The sequence below is a fragment of the Ambystoma mexicanum genome, chromosome 4q (genome assembly GCF_040938575.1).
Source record: "Ambystoma mexicanum isolate Mex_15411 chromosome 4q, UKY_AmexF1_1, whole genome shotgun sequence".
Taxonomy (NCBI): Eukaryota; Metazoa; Chordata; class Amphibia; order Caudata; family Ambystomatidae; genus Ambystoma; species Ambystoma mexicanum.
Window position 1 is genome coordinate 796,116,540 of NC_090928.1, and position 12,908 is coordinate 796,129,447.

The 12,908-nt window shown below is 45.1% G+C and overlaps 1 protein-coding gene across 2 annotated transcripts in view; it reads left to right on the forward strand.

The window, feature by feature from the left end:
* Window positions 1–12,908, forward strand: part of ASB3 (ankyrin repeat and SOCS box containing 3) — a 1,206,585-nt gene that overhangs the window by 98,093 nt on the left and 1,095,584 nt on the right. For both annotated transcript variants that reach the window (XM_069608363.1, XM_069608362.1), the window contains exon 2: window positions 1,997–2,107. The gene's annotated coding sequence lies outside the window, so the exon portion shown is untranslated. The remainder of the gene's footprint in view (window positions 1–1,996; window positions 2,108–12,908) is intronic.

The following is a 12,908-nucleotide window of genomic DNA, read 5'->3' on the forward strand; positions in this document are numbered from 1 at the left end:
AACCCCCACTGTTGAGTGATGGTGACTTGTTTGTCAAGCTTATTACTGATATCATTTCTACACACCATCTCCTTAACATTGCGACCCCTTCTAAATGCGCATCGTGGAGTCGACACTGGTATCTTAGCGTGCGCTAACAGGTGCCAGTGTCTTTTAACAATCTTGACCACCTGATTGGAAAGATGATTAAAGGTGCTCACGAAAACTAGAGGGTCTGACTTAGAAGAGCTGGTTTTCGGTCTGTATTCAAGCAAGGCTTCCCGATGGTTATTGGAGGCCCTTTTCAGCGATCTCCTCACAATTTTCGTGTGATACCCACGTTGAATCAGATTATGACTCAAGTCTAAAGCTTCCGACTCAAACCTTTCTTTCTCACTGCTGTTCCGCTTTAGTCGGAGAAATTGACCGAAAGGGAGATTATCCCTCAGGGCCTTGGGGTGAAAACTGTCATATCTGAGAAGAGAATTCCTGTCCGTGCTCTTGTGAAAAGGTTTCAATCCCAATACATTGTTGCACGGTTTAGAATAAATGGTCAGATCGAGAAAATCTACATGTTCCCTATCGAAGTTCATAGTGAACTTCAAAAAAGGGTTAATCCCATTCAACCAATGAAAAAAAAGAATGTAAGGTGGTTTCATCGCCGTGCCATATTAACAATACATCATCAATGTACCTACGCCACAACAAGATACATTCTCTGAAAACATTCTGTTCGCTGTAGATACTCATGTGCTCCACAAAATCAACATAAAGATTGGCTAAAGATGGTGCCACCGCCGAACCCATGGCAGTGCCATGGACCTGTTGGTAACCTGTGTTCCCTCCTGTCTACGTAGGAGATCTTCAGGGTAATGGAGACATGACAATGCCAGGTAGATGTGCATGAAGACTTCATCGCCTTTTGAAGTGATAAACTCTTGCTTCAGAGCCTCATACTCAATCGCCTTTACCACTCTTGTTGTGCATTCTCCATAGGACCAAATTCACTTAGTAGATTGTTTTATTCCCGCGTAGTGTCACTTCTCCAGGAGAGCTCCAGTTGCCTGATGGCAAGCCCAGCTGTGATGTTGCTTGCTCTGCATTTTATTCAGCATTGTGACCCAAGGTATCAGTGGTGTTTGGCATTGTGCATCTAGATGGTGCTTGTTGTTGGTCCACTTGGGTGCCTTGAAGCATATAGGACTGCTTGGTGATGCAATGTACAGTTCTCACATGGGCATTCAGGGGCACTTTCATCTTATGTCTTTTTGTACTGCTTGGTTGTGGTATATAGACTAAGTAGAACATTGCATGATGTATGTGTTTATTTATACTTTTCTCTCCTTTTATGTATATGTTTATACATCCGTATGAGTAGTGCACCAAAATGATATATAAGTAGCAAACGAAGATGACGCGATCCTCGTGTAAAATATAAAGCAGCCAGGGACAATGGGAAGATTGTCCTAACTCTCCCCACTTCATTGGTCTCAACCAGATTCCTCAGGACTTTGGTCTCAGAAATATGCCCTTGATCTTGTACATGCTCAGGGTTTTTCGTTTGTCTTCTGCTTTTCCCTCTTAATGGTTCTAGCCACAGGAACATACTGAATACCTGAAGCCAAGAAGGGGCAATAGCTGACATGTGTCCCAGACCTGACTGTGCCACTCTGTGATTTGTAAACCTCGGGATCAGTTTGGAATAATGTTGAGGGCCTTAGCTAAGTTATAGATTGTTTCTATGCTATCATCCTGTGGATGATCCTCATATCCTTTTCCTGTCTTGGTGCTTTCATGCCTGTTATTTCTTGACCAAACTGCCTATAAACAAGATTATTTTTTGATCAAAGAGCATTTAAGCAAAAATAGCTCCTTTAATGGACTCTTATGTTTGACATATTAATTAGCCTATACATTGATCAGTGAATACATTTTCCCAATGAAAAAATACATTGAAGAAATGTAGCTGTGTTTTGAGATTTTTTCAATTAAAAAGTATTTTCTATTTTCTGCGCAGATCACATTGCCGACTCCCCAATTTGTGAGGATCCTGCTGACCTACTTGGTTGGAGAGCTGAGAATGGCATCAGTAGGTGCCAATCCAGGGAGCAACTAGTCACACTCAAAGGTGACCTATGATTTTTCTAGCTTGATTAAGTTCATATTCTTTACAAAAGGGGGTTTCGGTTCATTCAAAACTATTTAATGCATGTAATTGGTAAAAAGACATTTGAAAAGATAAACCGAGTTAGGATATGGCAAGCCGTCTTGGAGTAAAGAAGTAGAATTCTTAGAAATAACTAAGAAAGTTCTAGATCAGTTTCAAGAACTGCAAAGTAAATACATTGAAAACCAGAATTGTCAATGCCAAATTGCCTGGCTTTGTAATGGTAGTGGGTAAGATTAGTTTTTTTAAAAGCCCTCACAATCCCCAAAATGCTTACCCTGTGCGTTTACAGAGCATTTTGGCAGTGCCACTCCTTGTTATTATAGGTTTGTGTTTGAAGAGAATTGACAATGTTGCCACTTCATATTGTCACCCAGATTGCTAAGCTCCCGGTTTGCTATGCAGCCTTTACTTAACCAGTGCATATCATGCATGTTCCAAACATCTGCCCAGTCTCATTTGCATACATAGCTAAGCTTCAATCTTACTAGCTCCAATGCCTGTGAGACATGGGAAAGTCTCTGTCCTTCTGTGACATGTTGCACATAGGGACCTCCTTGAATAGCAGGTATTTGGGTTTATATGTATTTATTTGTATTTATTAGTTTATATAGCTCTTTACGCCAAAGCGCTGCACAATTGAACAACTTGATACAAAGAACATAACAGTATAACGGTAGAAGCAAATTACAGTATGAATCAATCAATTAATAAACCAGTAAGAAGAGCAATTAAACTTGAGGGAATAGGGAGAGAAAAGCAGTGGGAATGTGAGGGAGAGGAGAGGAGGGGAGGAGGAGGAGGAGAGTGGGGAGAGGGTGAGAGAGGGGTGGTAGGGAGTGGAGGGAGGGAATCAAGGGAAGGAGAAAGAAAGGAGGGGGAGCAGGAAAGGGAGGAAGTTTCAAGGCGGGGGGTGGAGAAGGAGAGATTTAAGGGAGGAGCGAAATGAGGAGAAAGTAGGAATAGAACGAATTGAGAGCGGTAGGGAGCAGGAAGGAGCGGAAACTGGAGGGGGCACAAAGGGACGGAGGCACAGTCAAAAGGAACTGATCAGCTGAACGAAGGGAGCGGGAGGGAGTGTAGAAAGAGAGGAGGGAGGAGAGGTAGGGGGGAGCGAGTCCATGGAGAGATTTGAAGACAAGGCAGAGGAAGTGAAATTTAAGTTGAGCGTGAAATGGAAGCCATCCAAGGGAGGAGAGGGAAGCTGAGATAGTCGCGGGAGGTAAGGAGACAAAGGGTACGGATAGCAGAGTGGTCGATAGACTTGAGAGGATCGAGATGAGAAGTTGGTAGGCCAAAGAGTAAGGAGGAGCAGTAGAAGAGGCGAGAGAGGAGATTAGAAGTTTAGTAGCTTGAAAGGTGAGAGAAGGGCGAATTTTGCAAATATTGAAGAGGTGGTAGCGACATGCACTAGAAGTGAGAGAGAGATGGTGGGAGAAAGAGAGTGAGGAGTAAAAGTGGAAGCCTAAGTTACGGGCGTGGAGAGAGATAGGGAGATTAGTGGGAGGGAAATGAATGAAAGGGGGAGGGAAAGGAGGGGGAAGAGAGTTGGAGGGGAAAAAGATGACTTCAGTCTTGTCAGTGTTGAGGGAGAGAAAGCGGGAAGCAGTAAGGCGGGAAGAGAGTTTCAGGTGGAGGTCGGATGAGAAGGGAGAGAAAGAAAGGAAGAGTTGAGTGTCGTCAGCATAGAAATGGTGGGAAATGCCAAAGGAGGAGATAACAGGGGCAATGAGGGCGGTATAGAGTGAGAAAAGGAAAGGACCAAGCACTGAGCCCTGAGGTACGCCGTACTCAAGAGGTTGGGATAGAGAGGACCGGCCACCCCAGGAAACAGCATGACAAGGTTATCATTTCTCAAGCAGTCTCATTGGTGGTCTTTATTTCGGGCACTGGGTGTAGTATCATCTGGCATAGAGGCTGCTGCATCTGGATTTGAGAATGGCATAGATTTGGGAATGGGGACTGAAAAGGTTGTTGGGGTCTATTGAGACATTAACATTTCCTGTGACTTATCACATTTCAAAATGTATACGTGATGGGGTGCCTTACACCTGTCTTCTGATAGTTCTGTATCAATACTTTCCCTTTCATATTTAAATATGAGGTCCCTGCGACCTCTTCCCTTTCCCAGTCCGGCTTCCCTGCTGCCAAACCTCTCCACCCCACCCCATCCCCTCCACCTCAACCCCCCCTTCCTGATCCCTAGAAAGTCTTCCTTCGGAGGTTTTGCAGCTGCAAAGTCATGAGCTTATTGTTTGCATTTCTTTCTTCTGTGCCAGGAATTGGTTTCCAACTCTAACCAGTTATGGCAGAGCTTTTGTTTGCCATCATATGTATACCATTTTCATCTGTTTTTACAGAGCCAAAAACTTCCCAACAAAGGTATTTGCTGTGGCTTTTTTTGGTAGTGTTCATTTTCTTTGATATACCAGAATGTTGTGTAAACACCACTCAAGTCTGTGTAGATAATCTCAGCGGGATTCCCCCTTGTTCTGCTTGCTATCATTTGTTTCCCAGTCTATTATGTGGTAAAAACCTGGCTAACAAGGCATCTCATGTAGGAGTCAGTTCTGTTTCTACCCAAGGGTCAGCCGCTGTCCAGCCACTTACAGTGAGGCGCAGTGTAACCTTGTCTGATAGTATTGCTCATATAAGATTGTTTATATTTTCCCATGATGGATTATGGCATTGGATCGTCTCCAGCACCTCCGAAAATCTTCATAGTAAGTCCTTTGCTAGGTTTCTGAGAGCCCCACGTGTCCATGGTGTGTGCACTGCGACTAAATTGTTAACTTTATCTTACTTTATCTTAGTTTCCCAGGAACTGTCTAAAGGGTGCTTGCAGTAACATTTGTTCTTCTTGCAGTTTGTACCTCCTAGAGTAATGGAAAGTTCATAGTAACAGGGATTTATGCGAACCTAGAGTATTCTGCTGCTCCCTTTTAAACGTTGAAGTGAGTCAGAGGCGCTCATCATCCTCTGTTTTGGAAAATCAGTCACAGGGTACTGTGGTGTCCCAACCATTGCCTGGTGTGGGCGCCAGAGGGTGGAATGATCCCGATTCCCTGGGCTGTGTTATCCCCGCAAAGCGTAGTACCTGCATACCAATGCACAAAACATGAGGAATAAGGAGAACTACAGATCCCAACTACCACCAGGGATTTGCAGTCTTGTGGATCATGGAGCGGGTGTTGCTCACCAAGTCGGCGAATCAACGTGAAACCGAACGAGAGGCATGGTTTAACCTGAGCGGTGCAAGCAGCTTTCTTAACTCCCAAGCAGTGCCAAAAGCTGAGCCCACTCAGGTATGCACTTTGCTCGAGCACAGAGCTGAAAGGAGCTGCAGAACAGTGTCAAGATGGCACTGTTTTAAAAGTCTCACCCAAGGGTAATAAGCTAACACCTGCCAGCTCAAGTGATCCATAACTGATTAACCAATGTCTGAGAACAAATATTTATTCAGTAAGGGATATAAATGAAGCCAGCTTAGAGGTATGTTCACAGTCTCATGGGTATAAAAGAGGCTTCAGGAAGCCATTTGGTGTCTTGGTTCGGGTGGACTTACCTACGGCGGCTTCCTGCCTGGAAGGGAGAGTGCTGCCTGATTTTAAAAAAGCCCTGGAGAACTGCTTACCAGGAAAAGCGTGAGAATCCAGGTACTACAACCCTGAGATCAGATGAAGAACCCTCTGGGGAGAAAGGAATTGTGGTTTGAGATTGAGTCAAAAACGATGGAATCTACAGGATAGCGGAGGAAAGCCTTATTGAATGTGTCTGCTTGCAGTCTGAGTTCAGTTGGATCGAACTGAACCACATGTGACGAAAACTGGAGAAAGGACAGTGGAGAATGCTTGAAGGAATTATCTGTGACTTGTGACAGCAACAAGAATTGATAGAAAGGGCATCAGGGGAAACCTGTGCACTGTGATAGAGCGAGTTGGTGAAAGAAGGCCAGGAGAAACCTGGAACTTGTGAGACAATCATGGTCAGGAGAAACTGGAAACCTGAGCAATAGCAATCTGTGTTGTGAATACTCCCACGAAAAGGAGGTTGAGAGCTTGTTCTATTTTGGATTTGTGTTCATATAGGGCTGGACATATAAGTGATAGTTAGATATCTTTCTGTTGGTTGGAAATTTGAATTTGGATTTGTGTAGTCTAGGGTTAGTATGGGGGCTAACAGGACTGCTTAAAATTGTTTTGAAACTCTCATTGGAACTTTTATTTTGGATAGCTTAGGGCATCACAGGAGGGACAAGGAAGAGGTTTGGATTATTTTTGAGCTAACCATCGCATTCGAGGCTGGGAACATTTTAATCCCCGCACTTTGTATGGGCCCATCCCTGACATGTTTTACATTGCCATTCCTTTTTTGGTTTATAGTAATTTCGCCTAAACGCTATAGTCGTTTTACCTGGATCTATGTTAAAATGACGCAGCCGAACATACGCAGAGGCAAAATGCTTCAAAAAAACGAAAACTATCAATACCTTCATGTTTACAATTTATGAACATTGCACGCATGACTTTTATCCCAAAATAGCAAACATAAAAAGCTCAAGGTCGCACAACCACATATATTTACTATTTCCATGGCGCGTAGACGCTCCGTGTTTCTTCGATTGTTTGGTTCTTCAGTCAAACGGCCTACAGTAAATGACAGGGGGTCGGCTGGTGGCTGCCAGACTTGTGCTCCATCCAGGGAGGAAAATGGATCCCTTTCCTTTCTGTGGCACTGGCAAAATGATCTGCGCTTCGGTCTGGAACATCAATCTGTGTGATTTCTCAAGTGAGTGACGCTCATTAGAAAGCCATAAAAAAAACAAATTGCGTTATACCGAACATGGAGAGCGGGGGACACCTCCGCAACCCATGTTCGGTATAATGCCATTCGTTGTTTTTGCTCTTGCCGAATGCGCTGTAGAAGCGCATTTGGCATTTTTTATGTGATATTTTGGGGCAATTCCGTTTTACCTACCCCATGAGAATGTCTTCAAACATAAGCTTGGCTGTGCAATTCCTTTGCCGCATTTGTATCATTACTCGACCTCCCCAAACATGGTGTCAGAAGTGTAATGACAAAACCCAGATACAGCAGCCGGGACCCTGCCTGCACCCTGTGTGGAAGTCATCTCGGACATTGTGATTGGATCCCCAAGGATTATGGGACACACTGCCTTCCTTGATATTGAGTCTCCTCTGAGCATCCAGCCCGGATGTCTAGAGCTAATGGACAAAAGCATCAAAACTTTACTACTTACTTGGGACTGTTTGGGACGTGTGAGGGGTCAGAAATGTGAGGCGGACAAGGTTTTTCATAAGATGCCATTTTAGTAACTTAAAAGGATTTGATAAATGCCTCACTATTTCTACTGTGAAGAATCCTGCAGATCCTTCACTAAAACCCTGCCTAAAGTCTCTTCACAGGTGGCCAGGGGAGGGCAGATAGATGGAGCAGGAGCTGGAAGGCTGGCAGTAGTAGCAGAAGGAGAAGAGCATGAGGCTGGCAGTCTATGAAGAAGTGTGATCACTTAAAGCACGCTGGGACATGAGGAAAACAGATTTCACCTGCAAGTTCTAAGAGGGTCCTGTGTTCCCAAACACTGCCTTGCTGTGGCTGCACGGAGAGAGATATGCTAAGATTGAAGTTCTTCCTATGTGCACCTAGTGGCTGTAAATGCAGAACCGTGACCGTGCTGCAACCTGTTGACAAGGCCGTACCAGAGACAACCATCCTGCAGAAGGTTGTGGGTCTCAAGTGTGCCGAAAGTGGTAGCAGAAGGAGAAGTCAGGAAGTGGAATCGGCCCGCAACCACAGTGTTCCGGGAGCCGGTGAGTGAAGATCTGTGTTCAGGTTCACTGTGAAAACCTTGCTGGTAATTGTTACCAGCTGTATGAACTTGCGTAAGAGTGGGAGCGAGTAGAAACTGTTTGCCGTTGTGAAGAGTCCTGCGGACAATGGAAATGTATCACACCCACTTTTAATACATTCGAAGTGCTCGCGTATCAAGAAAAGCTTTTCATTCTCCATTGTTAAACTGTTTAACGTTACCAGAGTGATGGCGTGTCTCCAATTAAGAAGGGAATGCTTTTACAAATCACTCGGAAACCCTAAAGCTTACTTTCACAAATTGTTGTAAGACTTGCATCAAAGAGAGGTGTTGCGTGTGGACAATTGTAGTTCCCAGCCAGAGTCAGAGCGTATCTCTGTGTTAAAGAATGGGAATACAACTACTTGCGGTTATTTAAAGTTGAAGATCTTCTTTAAAGAGTGGTCACATGTACCTAAATCTGATTCTCTTTTGAATATTGAGCCTTGTAACATCAAGAACAAGTATTTATTAAATCTAGAAGGTAATGAACTGACGAGAAAAACAAGCATTACCCAAGCCAAACGGCAAACCCTTTTTTATAGTGAAACCAGCCATGTTGAAATCTATCCACCAGAATCCTGAGGTTGTTAAAGCTGATAAAAGGTCCAGTATCCTCTGACTCACGTGTGACATTGTTATCCAAAGCTGGAAGTGTGGCAATGCAGCTACTACTGTAACCAAGAAGGTGTGACTGAAGCAGGGGAAGGGAGCTGGGCACTTGTAAGAAGATTAAGTCAACAATCTGTAATGCTGAGACTGTTGGAGCTGAGAGAAAGGCAGTCTGGAAGCAAAGTTATACTTGTGGAAGTAAGACAGATAGAAGAGAAAATACCAGAACTGTGATTGTGTATAATACTGTCAGTGGATGTTACAGTAAATGTGATTGAAGTAGCAGCATACTGTGGCATCAAGGAGTCCTATTCCACAGTAATAGTATCAGAAGGGTGGTTGTCAAGAGGAAAGCAACACCCTAAGAAGAAGCATCCTGACAATTATACCAAAGACACTGCAGAGGTCATAATACTTGCAATGTTGTTGAAGAATAAGTTCATTTATTATTTGAACTGTGGCAAAACAATCTTGGAATGTGGGTATCGAGGATTATCATTGATGCTGTTTTCTTGGCTGGAATTGGAAGGGTACTTAACAACAGAAAGCTGAAGAACTGTTACCAGTGTATTTTTGTTTGACATTTTGTTGCATTGGAACTTAAAAGAACTGGTTCAAGACTTTACTTTTCTTTTTGAACATTTGGGGAAATTGACTCTGAACAATCCTGAGGAAGGGATTTAACCAGGCCAGGTGAAGGCCATCCGAATTACTGGTTGTTTGGTATTCACTTAGTTATGTTGTATATGATTTACTTTAATGTTTTGTTGTTTAGTGTGAGGAACGGTTTTGTTTATGCTATGAGTTATCCCCTTAGTTCTTAGACTAGGTAGGGAACTACCTGATCGAGCAGGTTTAGCCAGGATTTATTTGCACCTTTTTTCTTTTAATAAAATGCTCAATTCGAATGGATTGTGTCCTCCCACGTATTCCTTATCTTTGATATTTCTAATATCCAGCTAGCTGCTTCTGTTTTTTTTTTCCAGTAGAGGGTGCTGTGCGTCGATGACTGGTGAAGTCGATGTTGCTCGGCGGCTTCCGTCGTGGCGTCAACGTCATCACGGGCATAAGGAGCTTGCACAGCGCCCCCTCCTCAGTTCTGTTTTTCAGCGCTTCACAGCTTTGGTAACGTAATGCTCGGTTCCGTAAGATATTTGAATTTCTTCGAATTTGTCCTCAGACTAAACCTCTGAGTTTCAACGAGATGGCTTCCTCATCAGCTCCATCTACTCCCTGATCCGGTTTAAAAAAATGCTGTGACTGCAGGGGCTAAAATGTAGATGACGGACCTGCACAGTGTGGTGTCTAGGGTCTAGGGGCAGATCACCCGTGTTCGGAGAGTGTGACGAATGTATGTCTATGACGACCAAGGCCTTGAGGGAGCAAAGAGGAAAGTAGGAAAAAGGTAGGACTCGAAAATCTGTCACCCCATCTAAACGCAAGTCCTCTGACGAGTTGAGGCCCTCGTCTCCTTGTCATAGAAAACCAAAACATTCACACTCATTCACGAAGTGGATCGTATCTTTCCATGTCTTCGAGGCATGGCAAAAAGAGGCACCATAGATCGCTCTCCACTTCTTCCTCTTCTAGTTCAACTGACAGAGTTGTTTGTCCCACGAAGCATAGTGCCCCAGCTCAATGGGAAGAATTCAGATTAACTATGTTAAAGGTCTTCGAGAAAGCAGACTTGTCCCCCTCGGAAGCACCTAGAGGCGATACCCCAGATAAAACACCTAGGAAGCACAGAAGCCGTGAGTCTTCGACCTCGGCTGTGGAAACTCTTTGAGAGCAAACTATTCCCTCGAGTCGCGGGAAAGCCTCCGGGACACACAAACAATCAACATCATCAACGCCGAAAGAAACCCATACAACAAAATCAAAAGGTGTGTCATCGACGCCAACCGCGCCAAAATCGAAGGAGGGGTCATCGACACCTCGAGCGACAACCTCCTTGACACCATACATTTCAATTCCCTCAACGATTCTGTCGAAGACCTCGACACTTGGGTCGAAGACATCAACATCTTTGGGTAAATCAAAGCCGTTGACAGTTTTGTCGAGCCATCAACGTCCTCATCGATGGTTTCAACATTGTCAGCTCCAATCATGACATCTATAGCACCCTATTATTCTTCTTTTCCACCTGTTAAGAGGATTTACACACCACAACCTCGATCAGAATATTTTAAGACTCTTTCCTCAATCTATGAGAACGCAGAAGATTCATCTGATGAGGAGAGACCATTTGGTCTGTAATATGGGACACCTTCTGTCCCAGAAGAACTCATTTCTGAAAAATAAAAAGTAAAAAATCTGCAGGACTCACTACATGAGGCAAGTGACATTGATACTTCCCCCGAAACTGAGTTTGGGAAAGCAGAGCCAGGGGACCATGCTGAAAGCAACTATAGGCAGCGAATAAATGGGATGGTCCAGACTCTCTGACCGGCCTCTCTTGGCCCTCTTCCTGCTCCTACCTGCAAGGCAAAAAACCTCTGGGTTATCTTCGACTCCACACTCTCCTTCTCTCCTCATATATCTGACGTCTCTAAGAAGTCACACTACCAGCTGCACCTCCTCAGAGGTATTCTTCCCTTCCTCTCCTTCCCCCAGAAGCTCACTGTCTCCCGAGCCCTGGTTCTCTCCAAGCTGGACTACTGTAACATCCTCTATCTTAATCTGCCTGCCTCCACTCTCCGCCCTCTGCAACTCATCCAGAACAGAACTGCGAGACTTGTCCTTGGCCTCAAGCCCAGGGACCGTATCTCTCCAGGACTGAAATCTCTACACTGGCTCCCAGTGGCTGCGAGGATAAAGTTCAAAACCCTCTGCATTGTCCACAAGGCCTTCTGGGGCCTAAGTAACTTCAACTCTCTCTTCCTAAATATCTTCCTTCCCGAGCCCTTCGCTCATCTGTCTCCAACTCCCTCAAGGTCAGCCGCTTCTCGAAGCTACGAGCTGGGGGTAGATCTCTCTCCGCGGCAGGGGCCTCCCTCTGGAACAGCCTCCCTGCCTCCCTGAAACTTGAGGAGAACCATCTCTGGTTCCGGAAGCACCTCAAAACCTTCCTCTTTGCTTCTGCTTTCTCTCTCCCTCTCCCCTGCTAATTCTTTGCTGAAACTGCACTGAATCTGCAACTGGGCCACTCTCACCGACCCCGGTCCTGGGCCCAGCCACTCTCCACTTGCACTGCCTCCCTGGCAACCCCTGGACTGCGGGACTGTCTCTGTATCCCTACAGCCCCCTCTTCCCAGCACTTGTCTGCACTTACCTTGCACTTGCCACCAGCTGGCCCTCTTTATTTATTATTTTATTTTATTCTACTTACCTTGTACTGCACTTCCCCCCCTCCCCTTCCCCATGCACTTTCTCCCTCTCCCCTACCCCTGCACTTGCGCGATCTGAATGACACCTGGCCTATTAGGATCGTTGTCTGTCTTCCCCTTGTTCCCCCCTCCCTGCCTCGTCGCGCCTTGAAACACTTGTGTATAGGCGCGTTACAAATGCCATATCATATCATATCATATATCATACCTACACCTGTTTTCGAACAGGATGACTTACCGGACATTCTAAGTAGGGGACCACAGGATGACCCTATTGCTCCCTTTCAGAAGGCTCTTCATAAGAAGGTAACTTCTAACTGGGAAACAGCCAGGATTATCCCGGCAGTAAATAAAAGGCTAAGAGCCAAATAAAGGCCTCTGACCCTCTATACCTGATGAAGCATCCGACACCTGAAAGCCTCGTAGTTGGAGAGGCTACCGCTTCTGGCAAACAAAATGCCTATCCTACAATCCCACAAGATAGGGATGACAAAAAAATACGATACCATGGCTAAGAAAGTTTTCTCGGCCGGTACTATGGCGTTATCTGCTAATGCTACATGCACGCTGGCAAGGTTTGCCCACACCCTTTGGGATTGTATTTCAATGGCGGCTGACCATATCCCCAAAGGGGAGGAACAAGACGGTTTCTTGAACATTGTCAAGGATGGAAAGGGTGCTATGTGCGAATCCCTCCAGACCGGTCTCGACTCTGTTCACAGCATCAGCAGAGCCATGGTGGCTAGTATGGTAATCCGCAGATTTGCGTGGTTACGGAAGTCAGGATTTGCCCCAAACGTTCAATCCAGACTTCTCAACCGACCCTTTGATGGCACACATCTATTTGGGAACAAAGCTGATGAAAGTTTGGAGAAGTTGCAAACTTCAAAGGCGGCGGCCAAATCCCTTGGAGCTGCAATACGCCAAACTCCAAACCGCCCCACAGGTGTGCCCT